The 19,790-nt window shown below is 41.2% G+C and overlaps 1 protein-coding gene across 3 annotated transcripts in view; it reads right to left on the bottom strand.

Moving 5' to 3' along the window:
• The window catches only part of nhsl1b (NHS-like 1b), a 100,547-nt gene that overhangs the window by 57,944 nt on the left and 22,813 nt on the right, over window positions 1-19,790 (bottom strand). The gene's annotated exons all lie outside the window — the stretch shown is intronic.

The raw sequence follows: 19,790 nt of genomic DNA, 5'->3' as shown, positions 1-19,790 counted from the left end.
GCTGGTGAGGATTGTCCAGACTCCGCTCTTCGTGACTCCTGAAGTCGTGCAAGTGCGTGACTACTAGAGTTGACACAACTAGAGTTGTGCTGTGAGTATAGGGTTAAGGTTACACCCAACCCTTCACACATGAAGCTGAAATACGAGTCAGCCCGTCCCTTCTTCCTTATTCCCTGCCTCTCTTCTTTCCGTTTTCTGCGCTCCCTGATCGCTGCTCCGCCCCGCCATTCATTTACTGGTATGGCAACCACTCATCACACCCTCCTTCTGTCCTTTCCTACCTCCTAAACACCTTTTTTCCACCCCACATCAGCTTCTATTTACATTCCCTGTAATCAATATCCCACAGGTTCTTTCATTTTGAACACAAAACAGCTTTAACCCCAGCCTCAGCAGTACTAACCCTTAACTACTGTTGGGAAACATGCAGTGTGTGAGGAACACAAAGGCCCTCAGGGATAAAAACATGTATGTAGGGGGGTGGAGCCTTCCCACCTGAGTGTAAAAGCATAGGGAGCACAATACCACTAAGGTGTGACAAAAAACTGAATGAGTGAGTACACAAACACACGTAGGCCTGGCTGAGAAACCTCATCAACCATTCTCACCTTCTTGTTTACCCCAGAAAAGGTGGTAAATTAGGGGATCGTCAGATCGTCATCCATTACGCTACTGAAAGGCGATTCCAGATCTGTGATTGCGATGTGGTGTAAGCTTAGACTTAAACCCTTATTGCTCTCTCAGGTCCCTGACCTCATTTGAGGTCCCCCTTAGAGAGAAAATCTACTACGTCGGCACTTGTTTGTGCACAAAGCCAGGTGCTCATTTCCAAGCCTAGCTTGGAATATACAAATATAGGCAATCAAGTACACACTACAGATATATTTTTGAAGACCTTCGGTCACAGTGGTGAGACATAAAGCCATAAACCCTTTAATATTTAACCAGCATTACTCTACTGTTCAGCAGCGATCAGTAAGACATGTCAATAAAGTGGGACAACAAAGTAGGTTTTATGACAGCAGAGGGAATGATGTAGGGGGATAAGGACATAACTAATAACCTGGTGCTTTGTGACCTTGACCTGTAAAACAGCATCAAATTATAATCACTCAATCCTTGAGTTGAAGTAAAAGTTTCAGCCCGACGTGTAAAAAGATTTTTTCTTTCCTTCCCTAAGAAATCACAAGAAAAGAAACCAACATGTGGTCACAGCAAGTGAACATTTCACCACCAAAATCTAAACTTTGGTGGCAAATTTGAAGGAATTTCTTTAAGGTTGTCAAGAGACATTACGGTCACAAAAACGCGATTAACGGACAACTCAAACACAGAGCATCTGGCTGCATTCAGGATTAATTTATTTTCTTTTTTGAGGAAGTGAAGCTTAATAACATGACCCATAAATGGAGTCAATTTCATCACAGGTCAGCATTGTGATTCACCCTCATCTTCAGCTTGGTGGCGTGTCACCAAAAGAAGAGCGTAAACATCTCTGACTGCTTAGAAGCAGAAGCACAGCTTTCACGTGTCTAATCCATTAAAACCTTGATAATGTACACAATTAAATTTGAATAGAGCAACATAGAGAAGATGTTTTTTCCCAGCTATGATCAAGGTCATTATAGTTAAATAGAAACTGGATGTGAAAACATATTTTTGCTTAACTATAAATCAAATACAGACCATTTTCTTCCCTGTTGTTGGCATTAAATACAAAACACATTTTAAGCAGGCTTTAATCTTTCATCAGAGACATTACAGGCTCCAAAAAGAGTGTCACGTTACCTCAGAATGTAAACACGATTATACCATCAGAGCCGTGTGTCAGTGATTAGCTTTGAAAACGATGCCGACTCTAAACACACTGGTGTTTAAACAGGAAACCATGGGTCACTAATGTCATGTTGGGACACTCCTATCAGACGTGACAAGAGGAAAAGCAAACAAAAATCCAGACAGTGAAGAAGTACAGGGCAATTAAAGCTAAATTACTCTAAATCTTATCAGAGTATTGACTGGATTCACACATTCCTGCATCAAAAAGACAAGCTAGAGCTGACCATGTGGGAAAAGGAACAAAAAGAAAGAGACTGAATGGACATAACTGTGTACTCTGATAAGATTTTAAATGTATAGATTTTAAATATAAACACACGCTGCCACTGCTTGTGTCCCACAGACATAAAGCTGGGACATGAGGGCCAACCTGTTTGTCAGGTAACCCAATCAGACATTAGTGGCTGGGTATACCTGACATTGATACACACTCACCAAACAAAAGGTAAATACAGCAGATAAAGAAGCCGAGCTGGAAAAAAGTAGCATTTACTGCATCCAGCAGTGCACAACTATCTCATAAAAGCCTCACTGAGTGTTTCTGCCAAGTTTCAAATCCCAGTATGTGCAGTTTCACAGTGTGTGCTTCTCAGCGGTAACACATTCACACAGGCAGTTAAACACAGGGGTTCAGCTCCACCACAGAGGAAGGCTTTTATTACACCAGAGCACCCCACATTTACTGGGACAGTTGGTGCCTTTGCGCATGTGTGTGTTTGTTTGTAAAAGACCACTTTTGGGCAACAAATTCTAAACTGTACGGTTTGACACCAGCTGATTAAAGTCGTATTTCTGGAAGGCATTTGTTTCCCCAATTTGGTTCGACTGCAGTCACATTCAGTGTTTGGGAAATCTGCTTTACATTATGGTACATCCACAGGACAGTAATGTAAGTAAAGGAAAGCATGCTCGACTTCTATGTGCATGCGTGTGTTATATACTGTATGTTCTATATAAAGTTCCTCCTGGAGGTGTTGGAATCTTCCACACACAAGTGTCAGATTTACACCTGATGAAACTCAATCACAGCAAGAATATATTTACACCTGCAACTTACGGGAAGATCCGCCCACTTGTCAAAAATACCTAAAGAGACGTCATTACTTATCTGTTGGTTGTCTTCTTTGTAACCAGGTGTTATTGCATCATATTAACAATAATACTGTTAAGAGTTACGGGAGGTTGAAAGGCTGGTGTGTGAGAAAGACATTAATCATCAGCGTTGGCCGCCCCGATACGACACCTACGCAACACCTACACAGATAAAAGTCATACTCAATGTTCGTGCTTTGCTCCTTCTGGCAAAAACTGCATATTAAGAAATCACGACTGATAAAGGCAACCACAAACAAACCGCAGGCACACAGGGAACACGGGACAGGGAGTAAAGTGATTAACTCATGTGATAATAGACTACTAGGGAAGGAAAATGTGAGTCACACAGTATAAAGTGTCCTCTCAGGTTAGCTGCTGAGCAACTTCAGACCTCCAGGGGGAGAAGTAGGCCAGGCCTGGAAGCCCAGCAGCAGCCCACCACTAGAGGGCTGTTGCTGGGCTTCCAGACCTGGCCCAGGCCCAGCAACAGCCCTCTAGTGGTGGGCTGCTGGACCTCTGGAGCATTGAAGCCCACTACCATGCTTTTTTTGTTGTTGTTTTATATAATCTGCATCACAATATTCATCTGTTTCCATGAAATATGGTGCAGTTTTTTGTTTTCTTTTTTAAGATTAAGTAGTCGATTCCTTCAGAATGAACTGGCTTAAATCATTTGGAAAATAAAACACTCGTTTCGGTTGATTTTTTGATGAAAAACGACAAACATCGTGTGTGCTTTCGGTGGGAATCCAGTTACTTTGTGCTAAATAACAGTAGGTTGCGCACTGGAGAGGAAGGAGAAAAAAGGATTTTTTGAGACATCATTTTTGGATCTTCTAGCAAATAAAAATAATCATCTATAATCTGAGAAAAGAGGAGATTAATCAGTCGTGAAGATGATCAGCTGTTGCACTCTCAATAGTATGTCTGTCTTTTTGAAAACATTTTATTTGATACCCTATTTGTCACACTTCACACTGCATCTGGACACTTTTACACAGGCATAACTTCCTTCAGAACTTGTTTAAATCTATTAGAAACTGTGAAACTTATGGTTTCCCACAAATTGGGGGAAATAAAGCCTGCCGCCTCACACATTTAATCACGTGAAACAGAGCTTGCTTTCTTTTCTGCAGCCTATATTGTGTGCAATTACCACTTCAAGCCACAGGAGGGGGCCATCAGACTGAAATTACTTTCATCCCCAAGACAAACGTTTAGCTGCAGGTCAGTGGAGCCTTGGCACTTCATCCAAAGGTTAAATCGTCCAGAAAATGTTGTATGTTTATGTGTCAGTTCATTTTTGTACGTGCCTAACAATTTACAATCAGATGACAGTCAGTAAACAACACTATCACAAGGCCTGGAGGGAATAAAGCATGTTTGTGTATTTATGGTTGCGCGTGCCTTTAAAGATAGCAATCTTTAATCAAGGATAACACGGCTATTTCAACAGTTCTTTCAAACATTATACAGTTTTTGGTCTCTATGGAATAAGTCTTTGATGACAAACACACACACACAAAAAAAAACCCCTACATACAAACACTCAAGTTTTTGTTGAGTTTTTCCAAGATTAAACTCTCTTAAACCTTTGGAGTCAACTTTTGTCACTTCCCCTTGAAAGAAGACAAATCCCACATCCCGCTGCCCACGTGCTCCATCATTCCACAGTCCAATTTTCCAGCTGAAAGTACTTGTATACTGTCGTTGTTGTGTGTGTCTGTGTGTGTTATACTGTGCTCCTGAATTCTCTTACTTCTTGGTAAAAAGTTGCAGGCTTAACTAGGAGCACCATTCTTCTGCGGCCCTCCCGTGTCGGCCCATCACCGTGTCTAAGACTCATGTGCGAGTGCAGATTATCCATAGAGATAAAGGCAAAAGCGCAAAGCAGGTAATGACCTCTGACCTCTCACCCCTGAACCCGAAGCAGCAGCTGCTGACTCAACACTCTTAAAAGTGTGCTTGTAAGTCTGCCTGTGCGCTCTAGCATATGCACACACGCACCGTGTGAGCAAATACACCATCACTGGGACAAAGAACAAGGAAGCTCAGACTGGGTGTGCATCCGAGCCACATCTGTGAAGCAGATAAATTCAGCATGAGAGGCTGCATCGAGTTCAACGATATGTCTACAGGCTCCCTGTGCTCATGCCGCAGATTTACGATGTGAAAGGCTTTGTTTCTGTTCATCTTTCTGACCGAATAGTCTGAAGCGGACAGACAAAGAAAGGCAAAAGAGCAAACAGGAAAGGAGAGGGGGCTGACGAGGTGATACTTTAGCATGAAAAGAATAAAAAGGAGTGGCACCAGAGCTTACAAGACAAATGAACTCCGGTAATCTGAGTAGGGCATTCACACACTCAAGCACAGACAGACACACACACCCAGCAGGCCTGCGTCCAGTGGTTGAAGGGGAGAAAGGGTGCGGTCGACTGTGCATTCCTGATCAGTCATGCCTGAGCAGAGAAGTGAGTCCAGCAGACCTGGGGCCAGATGTGGTTTGCATATGCATTGTACTTTTCATGCAGAATATGGAATTTGCAAAATTGTGCACAGATGGTGAATTCCAAAGGAGAAGAACTGGTGTGTTAGTGATATCTGAACAACTCCAGCTGAAATCTGAATACCTTAAAGATATGTCTTTCTCTAGTACACTGTGACATCGAAAATCTGGCACGAAGCACGTTTCTAGTCCAAAAACTGTTCCCTGACGCACTCCTGAACCGCAGGGCAGCATGTTTGTCATTGCTACAGTAATTAAAATCAGCTTGGGTAAAGTTGAAATGTGGTTGAACCAGATTTGAAACGTAACAGGTAGGACTGTGCTCGTTGGAGAGAGCGTGCGTTTGGGCTCATGTTTTTTTTGCCCTTAAACCCAAGCGGTGACAGCAATTTCACAACAGCTGTTTAAAAGGGAAGCACCCGTCACGACAGAACAATGTTCAGTTTATTACCACATGCTGATACATGAATCTTAAATGAAACTTAAATACTGTAAGCATGCCAACATGTATATACGCATATAGGAAAGTAAGAGCGAAACATACAGGGGAGAAAACAATGCCATCATGAACCGTCAAAATAGCAGTTCCCGAAACGACTGCTTAAGGCGACTATATAGTTGCTCAACTGATCGTATAGGCGTTACCAAATGTGCCGTCACCACAACCCCATCGCTATTTAGGGGTCGCCATGCTAGGATCATCTGCCTCCACCTTCCCTATCCATAAGTTTCCCCCTCCATTACACCAACCCTCTTCTCATGCGCCATGAGGAGAGTGTTGTTGCAATTTGTTGTTGTGCTAAAAATAAAAATGAATTGAAAATTGACTATCCTGTCATCTTTCTCTCTTCCTCCTGCCTGGCAGCTCCAAATCCATCCTACATTTAAAGCCCCTACTCTCATCTCTACTCTCCTACCTTTCCTTCTCTCTCACTGCCTCCCCTAACATGCCTTCCCCCTTTCCTGTTCCTTTTAAACAACAGTAGCACAGTTTCCACTGGCACCCCGTTGGTCAACAACACTGTAGGCAATCATTAACCAAGACCAACCAATCCTGTATGGAAATATTACTCTTTTCTATCCGTATGTTTGATAGAAAAGAATAACAGCAGTGTCACCAGTGCATCTCCCAAGACTTCACAAGACCCACTGCACTTTTAAATATTCTCCAAGTGCCTTAAGAATTTGAAAATGACGACAGCTGGACTTCTTTCAGTTTGTGGAGACTTTTTGCCCCTCATCCAAGAGGCTTCTTCGGTTCTTAAACCACTGGAAGTCCCAGGTAATGAACCCTTAGTGCAGATGGTCTTGAGGTTCGTTATTCCACTACTTGTCATCACATAAGCCAAGGTGTGAAAAAAAAGGTGTGGGTCGTTACTACAACTGAGACCACCAGGTAAAACCTCTATGAGACACAGCACCACCCCACTATCAGGTGAGATATTGAGGTCACCTGAGGCAAGGTGTGAGTAGGGGTTGAAATGCCTGGGAAGGAATCTCAAGACTGTAGGTGGCCGGTAGCTGGCGTCGTAAGCAACAAACTCTGTTCAACACTCATCATTCATAACTAAGGTAGACGACCTCCCTTAGTCCTTACAAACCATCTGTCTCCTTGGTCCAAAATGTGAGCAGATGTTCCCACAGTTCCAGAAGTACTGCTGAATCTTGTCCCGTTGAGGTGGCTTTCCTGTGTTGTGCTATGCACTTGTAGAGTCGCCGTTTGGTTTCTTCTGTGCACTGCACCTAATACACCATGTTGTTTAGTTTGTTTTGGGGTATTTTGTCTAAGGGTGTTGCTACGTCTGAATCTCCTGTATATTTAATTTTAATTTCAAAGTTGAACTGTCTAGCTGGGCTATTAATTAAGGAAATATTAACCATATGAATGTCACTTTTAAAATAAATGCAGTTTCTTATTAGACACTTTGTTTTAGTGCCAATCCCAGTGATTCCTTTTGTCAGTGGTAGTGATCTTGAAATGGAAAAAAACTGGGTAGGGACAATGACGAAGATATTCAAATGTTCATCACATTTGAATATTAACTAGTGCAACAAATCATTTACTCTAGACTTCAGTCATATTAAAGTACAACAATTTTGAGCTGCCCTCCCAAAAGAGGAATGTCAAAAATAAAAGGGTCAGAGCTGGATATTTAGTCAGAGGCAAAGTTCAGCTCATCTGCTGACAGCCAATCTGGCAACCCACCAGGATTCCAGTCTGGCAAGACGCCCATCAAACCCCACTGGGACCTGCTCACTACAGGTGCCGCAGACCACTGCTGAAACTGCTGTCTTTGTGTGTGTGTGTGTGCGAGAGGGAGAGGGTGTGAGTTAAAAACAACACAGCAGATAATTACGCCATGTGTTTACATATATAAAGCCTTTTTAACAAGCACACAAGTGGAACACCGTGAGAGGAAAACTCTAATAAAAGCCAGGATGTGTGAAATAGCAGTAGCAGCAGACTCGCAGCTCAGCCATTCAAGCGTGTGTGTGGCCCTCAGCCACAACAAGACACGTGTGTGTGTGTGTGTGTGTGTGCAGAAACGCATGTGAGCTGCAGCTCTTCCAGAGACACTCAGCGGTGGCATTAACGCTGATTTAGAGAGGAGGGCAATGTGGAGGGATAAAAGAAGACATAAAAGTAGAAAAGAAAGACAGATGAGGGTTAGATGATAAAGAAAATCGAGGCACAGAGAGATGGAAAGATAAACAGAGAGAGAGAGTATGAGATGAAAGACAGAAAAGACTGAGAGGCAGAATTATGCTGATTAAGCAGACGGTAGGCCGACCGTTATCGTGACAATAGAGGCTGACTCTGGGTCTGGCTTTTTGCCCTCTACAGCTGTGAGCTGTCTGACACACACACCCACACCCACAGAGGGAGGCAAAAATGTTCGTTATTCTGAGCTCATCCCTCTTATCCAGGCTCGTAGCAATACATCAACCCGACGCAAACCTCCTCTAAACGCTGGACTGGGACCAGCTTTAATTTAGCAACAAGACACACGCACACATTTGCACAGATTCTAGTCTGCAACCTCTTTTCGCGCTGGCTTTACTTTCCTTACTCCTGATCCAAGTACAGCTCCCTAAGCAAGCCATCCTGTTAGACATGGATTTAAGAGCAGAATCCAGATCAGCAGTTGCTGGCCAGACCTGCTTGCTGCTCTGCCTTCCAGCCGTTACACGCCGCCGTCTCAAGGCAATTTAGAGACAAGCCATGGAGGAAATGGGGAGGACACACACGCAGTCACACAATAGATCGACTCAAAAATAGGGCGTCCGAGTTGAATACACCCACACAGAGTAATATAAACAAAGAGAGAGTTCATATTTGCTGTGCTATGATTAACCATCCAACACGGTACGGCTGTCAAACACACACACCAATCAGAAAAAGAGTTCCCCAAAGATATTCCTCCCACGTGCTGTCACAAGTTTCAGAGCGGAGTCCCATCTGGCTACCCTCTACTTCTCCCTCCTTCTTCTCCATCTGTCTTTCTCCGGCTCTCCTCATCTCTTTTGTGTCATCTTCCTATGTCTCAGGCTCATCTTCCCTCCTCAGCTTGCTTTTCTTTGTTTGTCCATCTCAAATCTCTCTGAAGCATTCCAGAAATCACTCAACATTTTTCCAGCACCCCCACCACCCCTTTTCTCTAGACCTCTCTCCACCTTATCATACCTTCACTCTTTTCTTAAACACAGTGGCTCTTTGTGTTTCTCCACCAAGGGGGTTGGGTGGAACACAAACTCTCAGCCCACCTTGGACTCGAAGCCAAAGGCCACTGCTGGTCGCGGCCACCCACCCGCAGCACACCGCTGCAGCAGGGACTTTCCCGCTATGTGTGTGCGTCTGTGTGCAGCTGTGAGCACGTCTTACCGGTGAAAACATGCATCTGCATCCAGACGTCCATGAGTCTGGGTATGTGTTTGCCGGTGTCTTCTCTGTTTATTTGTTTGCATACGCTTGGCTAAAACTTCACGCCGACTGTGATAGCGCACATGTACTTGTAAGTGCTGCCACAGGCTCTGAGAAGATTGTGTTTCCAGAAAATAAGATAAATAAAAGAAGATTAAAAACTGGAATTACAGCCCTGTTCAGGACAGGTACTGTGTGTATTTTTCCACTGCATCTCGGGTTTCACCTGATCGTTCTCTTCCTGCAGGGCTCCAAAATATTTTCAAACTGGCTTATATTCCTGGGAAGAAAACTTCAGTGCAGCTGGGCTCTGTGATATTTTTTATTTCTGTGTGTGTTTTGCTTTACAGTATAATTCATCTTACAACTTAAAAGATAGTCAACAAATGTAATGATTTTGAAAAAAGGCTAAAACAAAGCTAACCCTGTCCAAAACCTTAAAAAAAAAAACAAAAAAAACTGCTGAAAATCACATTATGTTATTTTGACACATTCGGATCTTTCTGGTCAACTTGTGTGTTTGCTTTGTTTTACTCAAAAGACAGAAAATTGTTGTAATTACCCATTAATAAACTATGAATCATTTCGCACATGGACCTTTGGTGGTCCGATTCTGGCCCTCGGGCTGTATGTTTACTACACAGTTAAGTTGAATAACCCATAAGAAAAAAATCTGTCTTTAAAAAAAATGGCAAAAAACAGAAAAAGAAAAAAAACAAAGCTAAGAAATCCCAACTGTAAGTATTTGATATGGGTCAAATTCCTAAAATACTGAATCTTGAGGTAAGAGTTGAGGCACTCTGAAAGCCAGGGAAAAGTTTTCAGCATTAATTTCTGGCTACAGGTGACACACTGCTGCAGCCAAAAACAACTTGGAGAGCAGAAGATGAACTGCTGGTTTTCTGTAGGAGGCAGAGCGAAGTGAATGTGTCCACTGGCAACACATACAAACACACAAATTCTTCAAAGCTGACAATAAAATTTAAAAAAAAAAAGCAGGAAAAGAACTAGATTGGAATAAAGTAGTGTTTATAGTTTTCTGGAAAGTGTGGGGAGACTCCAAAGGATCTTTTTTAACATGACAGAAGGAGTCAGACAGCTGATGTTTTTACAAAGTCCTTACAGCATCCAGTAGTCTCCACAGCCTCAATAAAACAGAGCCGTAAAGTCAGCAGACCATAAGGTGGCCTTTCTTCAGCCAAGTTATCCACTGATGCTATACTCCATTATTGTGGCTGATCTCTCTACCTCCCACTTGTCTAGACAACAGCCACCCTCATTTGCGTTACGCTTTTCTGACTATTGCGTAATGAAGTGTAGTGTTGGTCCAGACAAAAAAAAAAAAAAGTCAGCCGCGATCTTGGCCGATCTCAGCTGATGTCAGTGCCAGCCCACATCAGCTGACGGCTCAGCTGATTCCCCTTTATACAGCTGTTTATTTAAGCTACGGAAACCAACCTAAAGTGGCTGGACATTCCCAAGCCGCTTTGAAACACTTGTCCATGCCTACTCATTTTCATGCTCTATATATGGTACTGCAATTGTGTCCTTTTGTGTAGAGGTTACTGAGAGGGTTTTTCAACCACAGACCGGTCGTTTGTGACGGTTTAGTGACACCGCTACAACATGCAGACGAGGGTCTGCATAGCTGTCTGTAGGCTGGGCGTAAAGACCATCGCAGTAGCACCTTTCACCCATTAATCAATGTCACGTCCACTCAACAGCCACTTCATTACTCACACCTTGCTAATATGGCGTTGGACCCCCTTTTGGATTCAGAGCTACCTTAATTCTTTGTGGCACAGATTCAACAAAGTGCTGGAAACATTTCTCAATGAATGTCCTGAGTTACTGTCATGACTGACAGATTAGATCACAGATGTTAAACTCATTCTGCATCGCAGCCCACATATAGCCCACCAAGATTTTATGTTGAGCAGACCGGTGAAACTCCCCTTTCTGTCAGTGTAAAGAAGTAAAGATATCCTGGTGTAGTAAATTAAAGAAATCTGTCAGCATGATTCTTTAGTCTTAAATTCTATGAAGTAAGGCAATGTATCATTTAATTATTTTGGTTTATTGTTAATGGAGATTGAGGAGGTCTTTGGGGAGGCCGTAGCCAAGCTGAATATGTTTGGATGTATTAGATAATTGTATTCTCAATTAATTAATTAAGTGGGTGGTGAGCATATGTCCTTACTGGTGCCTGTTCTGTTCTATGCTAGGGGCATGGTGCTGCTCTCCCTGCCTCCACCTTTCCTCAGACAAACAGAGAATCAGGTGCCATAACAGAGCCACACTCCCAAATATACACTCTCAAGTACCGCAGATGGGAATAACAATCATGCGTTGAATGTAGTAATCCTGACCGATCTTTAGCTTTTTCTAAGCACTAAGAGAGGGTTACATTTTATAAGATGAGCTGAGCTGCCTCAAAACATCAGAAATCCAACATATTTAAAGACACTCTAAATGACCGAACTGTAAGGTGGCGTAAAAATCCATCCATCCGTAAGGAGGGAGTCATAATGTGGTCAAGCAAGGGGATAACCGCACATTTACTTTCAGTAACACCCGGCTTACCCTCTCACCCTGCACAGCTGGCTAAACATGCTGTTAAGCAGGTGTTGGATTGGTAATGCTTTTTCACAAAAATGGTCCGACACTGCGATCTGAAATTAGAAAGTTGTTTGGGGGGGGTGTCTAAAGCGATATGACCCTCGGAGGAACAGCTGAGGCAAGATTATAGTGGCAAAACTATAACAGCTTTGCAAAAATATATAAAAAATATCCCCCCTCTTTATATGTATTAATCAGAATCCAGGAATATTTGAAAACAATCTATCCAATCTTATCAAAAGATTTAATTAAAAAAAAAAAACCCAAAAAAACATGATATGCATTGTATAGACAAATCTTTCACAACGCTTTAAAGATTTAAATGTAAGTTTTCAGGGCTTTAAGATTCACTGATTGAAAAATTGTGATGTGAGACATACTAACAGCACAAAGAGATTCTCTCCACTGCAGAGTCAAATATTTTATACTCCTGCAAGAGAAGATAGGAGGGTTGTAGAGAACAGATAGTTCATCTATTTTTTTGCCCAAAGGCTCAGATAATGAGTTGAGAATAGTAGAGTTAATAACCTTTAGAGACACACAAGCTCCAGTGTCGCCTACAGCTCTTCATAACACATGCACCTACATGTACACGTAACCTAATTTCAGGAGAAGCAAGCTCGGGAGACACCGTACAGTCCAATGCATAAATGTTATCTACATCTGGACACAGTCAGATATCTTCAAAAGAATAATGTACCTTTATAACAGGCAATAAACTTTAGCCATTTCCATGCATGTTTACCAACTGATTAACCGAGCCAAAGGAAAAGAAAGGGAGCGAAATACTTTAAAATGAGCTAAAGCAAACTGTAATGGATCATTAGAAACTTGAAATGGCATGCAATTCATGTTCCATTGACTGAACACTAATTTAGTCCTATCAAGATGTCAACACAGAGGTTTTTAAACAGCAGCCACTCTTTTTTCTAAAGGCCATCTTTTAATGTTTCCACAATTTAAAGGTGCAATCAGTCGTTTGATGTCACTTAATAGAAAAAAAGAATATTTTACTACTAATGAATTATTAGAGTATTAAAAGTGATGCATTCTCATAAACTTAGTTTTATTGTATTAGAAATGCGTCAGGTCGTAAAAGGCGCCATGTTCCAGCCCCATTTCGAATAAAGTGGCCACCATGGACATTGGTGTGTTGCGTACCGTAATTGCAATTTATGTATGTGGCTAGAGAACAGCCAAATTCCTTGGTTTGGCGATTGTACGAAGTCTTTCACCGATTGTTTTTACAAGGGCGATTTATTTATTCGCTCAAGAGTAAGTTTGCTAATAATTTTGGTTGAAGCTAAGAGAAGCAGTCAACGAAAAAAATAATAGCTCTGTTTTAAAAGCATCCTCCTCAGAGTGCGCCCAAATGCAGCGATTCATTTCCTCAAACTCATAACAGAAAGAAAGAAAGGCAGTAGCCGATGTTCAGAAAAAAACCCCAAACATTTTATTTAAATTAAAAAAAACCCACAATGATAAAATGGCTTATTTTTTCCACAAAGATAAAATGGCTTATTTTTTCCACTATAACTGTGTTTACAGGTCATTCCAGCGTTTATCTGTCTTACACACTCGGCCAAACAACAAATACAAAATTAAACAGAAAGCAAGTTAAAAATGAAAATGTCTCTTCCAGCAAACATAAAAAAATATCTATCTATCTACATATATATCTATCTATTCTTTGGTGCAATTTGGTGCATCTCAAATAAATAAATAAATGAATAATCCAAAAAGTAGCTATATTAATACTGAAGCAAACAAGAAAAGAAGGTAAAATATTCCCCCCAAACAAAACTTCTAAATTCTTAATGTGCAAATCAGTCTGTGCATGATTACATTGCTCTGCCCATCGAAAAGTCTGCGCCTGTGCGAATATATCACCTATCATCGAGTATTGGACTGAGGATTGTCGGTTCAAAATTTTTTACATATCACACCTTTTATGTACCTTACCACATAGTACATCAAAGGTGGAGAAGAAGAGAACAAATTTAAATTTATGCCTGCACCTGCATACTCGAGATACGAAGCATCATACCTATGTTTTATCATCTGAGAAGGTGTCCCTTTCATCAAAGAAGCAAAAAAGGAAGAGAGGAAAGAGACAATGCGACAAGCATAAAGTAAGTAAATTTGAAAAGTACAACTGGATGTAATTTTGGCAAATAAGAGTTTGAAAAAAGTAAAAAGTTTGTCTTCCCTTTTTTATGTGTTTGTCCTACAGCAGCCACCGTAGCTAGGTTTACGTACAGACAGAATTGACTGTAATCTGCAATCTACTGACACCTAGTGGTGAGAATTTCCACACTGTACCTTTAAAGACTTTAACGAGAGACAACAGGCTATATAACATAGTCCATGGTCTCCAAATATCCTTTTTTTCTGGATAATAGTCAACATTTTAATAGTTGCTTCAAAGCCATGTTAATTATACCTGTAAAAAGTCAACTGACAAGACACCTAAGTACACAACTTCAACAACCATGAACTGGGTGAAATCCCTTGTGGCACCTTTGTAACCTTCTGTGTCCCAGAAAGGGCAGTTCCACTTCTTTACAAAAACCTTTTTTCCCCCCATGTTAAAACAATACAAATGCTTTTAAATCATCAGCTCTAAGTGGCTGACAAGCCAGCTGTAGCTACAGGCTGTTGGCAGGACAGAAAGACGACCAGTGGGAAAAGAAGTGATACGGGTCAGCAGGGTGTGAGAGCAGGTCAGAGCACTACAGTGAGAGAAAACATTTCACGGCTGGGCAGAAGAAGTGGAGTTTGTGTGAACGGTTACCAAAAGCGCTGCTTGTGAGCGTGCACGACTATGGATTCATGCATGTGTGTGAATTATGCAGAGGGGAAAACAGAACGGCGCCTGCGGGCTCTGCATGGTATAGCATTGACAAAACACTGAGGTTAATGATCTCAGAGGCATTATTTCACTTTCTGTTCCCACGTCAGGGAGGAGGAGACAGTTTGAGGGCTTTTCGACTGTTGTGTTTTACCCACTCTAAACACACAACACCATTATTTGAATCCGAGTGCATTCATAATGTACAGAGCTTCACACATTTCTGAGGTTTATTTTAAGAAATCATGCCTATATTCTGGTTCATCAGTGACTATGTGTATGTCAGGGGAGTTTCTAGTATTACAAAACATCATTAAAAAAAGGCACAAAAAAAAACCCCACTTACCTGTGGAGTTACACGATGAGTGGTAAAGTGGTTGGATAGATGTTGAGGGGCGATCGCAAAACATGTGGAGAGAAGAGAAACATGACATTAGATTCATTCGGCAGATGCTTTTGTCCATACAAACGTACCATTAATGCACTCAAACTCAGACCTCGAGAAATTAAGTGCCTCCATGTTCAATAAAAATTAAAGGCACGCTCAGTGATACATGCAGGTGCGAAAGGTCTTTTCACCATTCCTGATCAGAGTATGAAAGAGGAGATTTTTAGCCTTCAGAGGAGGATGACAGCAATTGTGTTGACCTCAACTGAGTGAGTAGCACAATGCAGCACTGTCAAACATGAAGTGAGATTAGACTTGACCAAGAAAAGAAAGAGAGCTGGTGTGTCTAAATAAGTGGTGTCAAACATAAGGTCCCAGAGCCAGAATTGGCCTGGAAAAGACTCTAATCCGACAATCTGGATGAAACTGTGAATAGTTGCATAGATTTTGGACTTTAAACTGTATTTTCACAAGCTTTACAATTTTACCAATAAGGGACTTCGCCATTGTAATTCATACTACACTAAATTAATTAATTAATTAATTAATCAAGTCAAAAGGTAAACATTAACCTCTTGACTTAATATCAGTATTTCACCATCAGCTATAAAAAAAAGAGAAAATTGGCTCAGATTTACATTTGACTGTCAAAACAGCTGAATCATTGCATTCCCGATCTGAGCCCACTGAGACTGGGAAATTGCAGCAGTGACTCGCTCCTGTACATCCATGCAGGTTTTGAATATGTCTGCAATTCTTTTCACTTCCCATTTCCCACTGACAAAACCAAATCCCTCCTAGTGCTTTGAGCACATCCCAGTTAGTTGTAGAACCAGTTAGAACCAGTAAGACAAAATAAAAATGGGAATTTATTCACCACAGTGGTACGCTACTAATAGGCTTCTGCTCCTATCTGGAGTTCTCTTAATTATTATGTGCAAGTCGCAAGCTGTGCAACGGTAAACGTTTCATTCATGCTGCTCAGTTCTTCTGTGAACTGAGGACGACCCCGAAAGCTGCGTTACGACACGTTTGAGATGTGATTCAGAATGAGTGAACATAGATAACGGAGCTGCAAAGACACAGCAAAATAAAGACGCAACAACAACTGACCGGCACTCAATTACCCCGTGATTAATGCCTGAGAGAAAGAGGAAATGTTTGTTTACTGGCACAGAGACCCAACATGGTTCCTCGAAGTCACATTAGACGTTATTCGCACTCATGTGACCGTTTGTTCCTTTTGATGTTTAAGCTTCCATGCTGTCTGTCTGATCTAACCTGCACTCATTTCAGATGCTTTTTCAGAAGCAACACAGAAAAATATTTAAAGGTTTGAAAAGTGAACAAGAAACACACGGTGTACTCGAGTCTGTGCGTGTCTTAGAAGGAACCTTATGTTCACAATCGCTCTATATGACTCAGCGCTCATCAAGGCCACTAAGGCTGATGTGAGGAGGTGGAAGAGACAGAGGAGGAGGGACAGCATGAAGGGGCAAGAGGGTGGGAGGTGCGGGAGCTGAAGCTATAACATAACAAAGATAGAGATTCAAAAGGAGGCCATGACTTCAGATTTTTCTTCTTGAGCCACTCCTATGATTCCAGTTCAGTGTCAGAAAAAGCAAATACAAGACAGTTTCATTCAGCTAATGAGCAATGTCACGCCTTGGATCAGTGATTACTGGAGGGGTTGAGGGTAGTGTTGCATGGTAAGGATGTACGAATACATGTGTGGTGGGAGGCTGGCAGAAGGAGTAAGAAACTGTCCTGCTGTGTGATACAGATCAATAAAATCTCTCCTGCTGCTACGCAAAAAATGACCAGACAGTCACTATCGCTCAGTCAAGCTGTCTCTGCAAATTACTTTTTTTTTTTCACATTTAATTAATACAAATTATTATTTCTGAAAACATTTTATATGCTATATACTAAAGAAGAACTGGTCATTTTGGAGATTAATCTAAAATGCTGTTGAACTGAACTCTAATTAATAAATATTTATTATTACTTATCTTAATGCTGGACCTATTGCAGGACTGCTTAGACTGCATTAGTGCTGGCCTGTTGTACTTAACTAGCTGGCAACTAAGCACAACACTGCCAAACATTGATATCGGCCAATAAAAATCTTCTTGATTGTCATCAGCCTATCAGTGGCTAACATTTATCTGTCATGTCATTAGGGATGGGTATCGAAAACCGGTTCTTGTTGAGAACCGGTTCCCACTGTTTCAATTCCTTGGAATCGTTTGCCATTTTTGCAAACGATTCCCTCATCGATTCCAGTCGCCCCGAATGACGTCACCACGTTGCGGAGCGTCATTTACCTGGCAGGAAACACGGCGGCTCAAACGCTAAAAAGTTTGCTTATACTTTACGAGAACGGATGACAACAGGGCAACTTGCAATACTTGCAAAGTAGATATTTCATTTAAGGGATGAAACACTACGAATATGCAAAAGCATTTGCTCACAAAACGCGCGATAACCTTAAATGAATGTCATGTTTTTAATTCCGCTCCGGACTCGTGAATCTCAACCCAGCAGCAGCGGTAACGTTTGCACGTCCTCTCCCGTTAATACGGCAGGTAAATAATCAACAACAGTGCACATTATGTTAGCGCGATCTGCCTTATTACAAAACCTGCCATTACTGTGCATTTAGGTGACCATGATGAGAGAGACAGACAGAGTCTGGCTGGCTCAGATGCTGGCAGTTCTTGCTACAGTCTGCCGGTAGCGTCTCCTTTCAGGCCAGGATAGACGAATGTCACCGAGCAGTGACTAAGTTTGTGGTAAAAGGCTTGCACCCATTTGCCACAGCAGATGCCCCCGATTTTCAGTAAGTGAATGTGTTTAATTGTAGGCAGGGACATTATTGGATATTCTTGTGTAATTGCTACAGAAGAATATTTATTTTATTATTTTACATTCACAATTTTTTTTCCTGGGGACCCTGTGACACCCCATTGAAGAGCCGTAGGTTGGATCTGTTAAGATCTCACTGTTGGGTTTGTAAGGCCATGTTACTCCTAAATTTCTATCTTGTTCAAAGAGAAGATATAAAACAAAGATCTAAGCTAATTGACCTTAGTGGTCTCCTTTTTTTAAAAAAAAAAAAATCGATAAGAGAATCGATAAAGAATCGAATCGTTAAACGGAATCGAAAATGGAATCGGAATCGTGAAAATCTTATCAATACCCATCCCTACATGTCATATTAGTTATGCATTGGCTAACGCTATCGCTGAGAAACCGGCATGGTTCAGTGAGCGGCTCAATATTTGTGTTGCGCAAAGTTTTTTCTGTGGACAAGAGACTCATTTTGTGCCTTCACATAGTAGACAACCAGCAAAGATAGCACAGTTTTGCCGGTATAAAAGGAGCATTTTATGCACCTTTAAGGTGATTCCCAAAGAGCTATTAGTACAAAAAACTTGCCATACCTACATGGTGTGCAGTGTGTCCTTAAAATTGAGGAAACTGGACAAGTGGCGCACAAAAGGATTAAGTTACAGGCCTAAAAATACTTAAGAAAAAGGAACAAACTGAACCTAATTTGACATTTTTGGCTTAACTGTCATCAATATTTACAAAGGAGGTCAGAAGAGAGATACAGCAATAAGTATTTACAGCCATCTTTAAAACACTGTGGGGGCTTTGTTGTAGTTCGGGGCTGAGTTTCAGCCAGTGGTGTTGGAGATCTTACCAAAATCGATGCAATTATGAACATAGAAAAGTAACAATAAGTTATAGACTGGCTTCCTCAGACCCGGACCTCAACAGAAAAAACACAAAAGGCAGAAACATCCAAAGAAGAGCGTTGAATTTCCATTCATGTGTGCACACCCTTCAATAAATCACTGCACCTATTTCTTTTGTTCCCCAAGCAAAACATAAAGAAATGAAGCGTGACTCAAGATTTTTGCATGTCAAAGGATATGTATACAATGTACAGGGTCTACTTTTTCTATTGTACACAGTACAATGGAGAAATTTAATTAAAACTCCCAGAGTTCCCACATCATTAGGTACACAATCAAAGTAAATTTAATAAAAATCAACTTTTATGGAATTATATTAAAAGGTGTTTGATATCAAATTGAACTATAGCCTTCAAAACATTTGCAGATACAGACAGAGTTAACATAGGCTTTAACAAGACTCAGTTTATTGTCGCAGTATCTAAATCATGACAAGTTTGTGAATTTTTAGCCACACAGAGCAAGTGTTTTATCATCAGTGCTCAAAGGTGCCATATGCTGATGAAAGTCCTGATTAATAACACAGTTTTAAAAAAAAGGGTAAATTAAAAAAAAAAAATCAAATTATATGCAACACTATTACACCGCTATTGTTAAAGCTACATCAAAGGCTGCAACCTCTGACCTCTAAAAAGAAGCAACCTGCTTAGCTGCCTTGCTCAATAATCTCTTACAATCATCCCCAGTTTAACTAATCATTCAAGTTCACAGCAGTAGTGACTGATAACATAACCTAAATACTGTGTAAATAGAAAGAAAATAGATCCAATTCACCTGCAATGACAAGTGCATCTGTATCTCCGTCT

This window comes from Neolamprologus brichardi, chromosome 15, assembly GCF_056152115.1.
Source record: "Neolamprologus brichardi isolate AB-2024 chromosome 15, ASM5615211v1, whole genome shotgun sequence".
NCBI classification, from domain to species: Eukaryota; Metazoa; Chordata; class Actinopteri; order Cichliformes; family Cichlidae; genus Neolamprologus; species Neolamprologus brichardi.
Note: the sequence above shows the minus strand (reverse complement) of the source record. Positions and strands in the feature narration are given on the sequence as shown.